Raw genomic sequence first — 310 nt, forward strand, 5'->3', positions numbered from 1 at the left:
CAGGGACTCAAGCTTCGCTTCTAGCAAAACAGGGAGCCTGCCGGGGTTTGGAGCAGTGGGGAGACACGGTGTGGCCCACATGTCAATGTATATATTTACTTTTTTTTTTGAGTTGGACTTTCTCTCTGTCACCCAGGCCGCGGCACACTCCAGCCACCACAGCCTCGACTTACTGGGCTCAGGCGGTCCTTCCACCTCAGCCTTCCAAGTAGCTGGAACTACAGGCACGCGCTACCATGCCTGGCTAAATCTTATCTATTGTAGAGACGAGGTCTCGCCAAGTTGCCCGGGCCTGGTCTCGAACCTGTGG

This window comes from Carlito syrichta, unplaced genomic scaffold (assembly GCF_000164805.1).
Source record: "Carlito syrichta isolate Samal-C Ts95f unplaced genomic scaffold, Tarsius_syrichta-2.0.1 Scaffold313519, whole genome shotgun sequence".
Classification (NCBI taxonomy): Eukaryota; Metazoa; Chordata; class Mammalia; order Primates; family Tarsiidae; genus Carlito; species Carlito syrichta.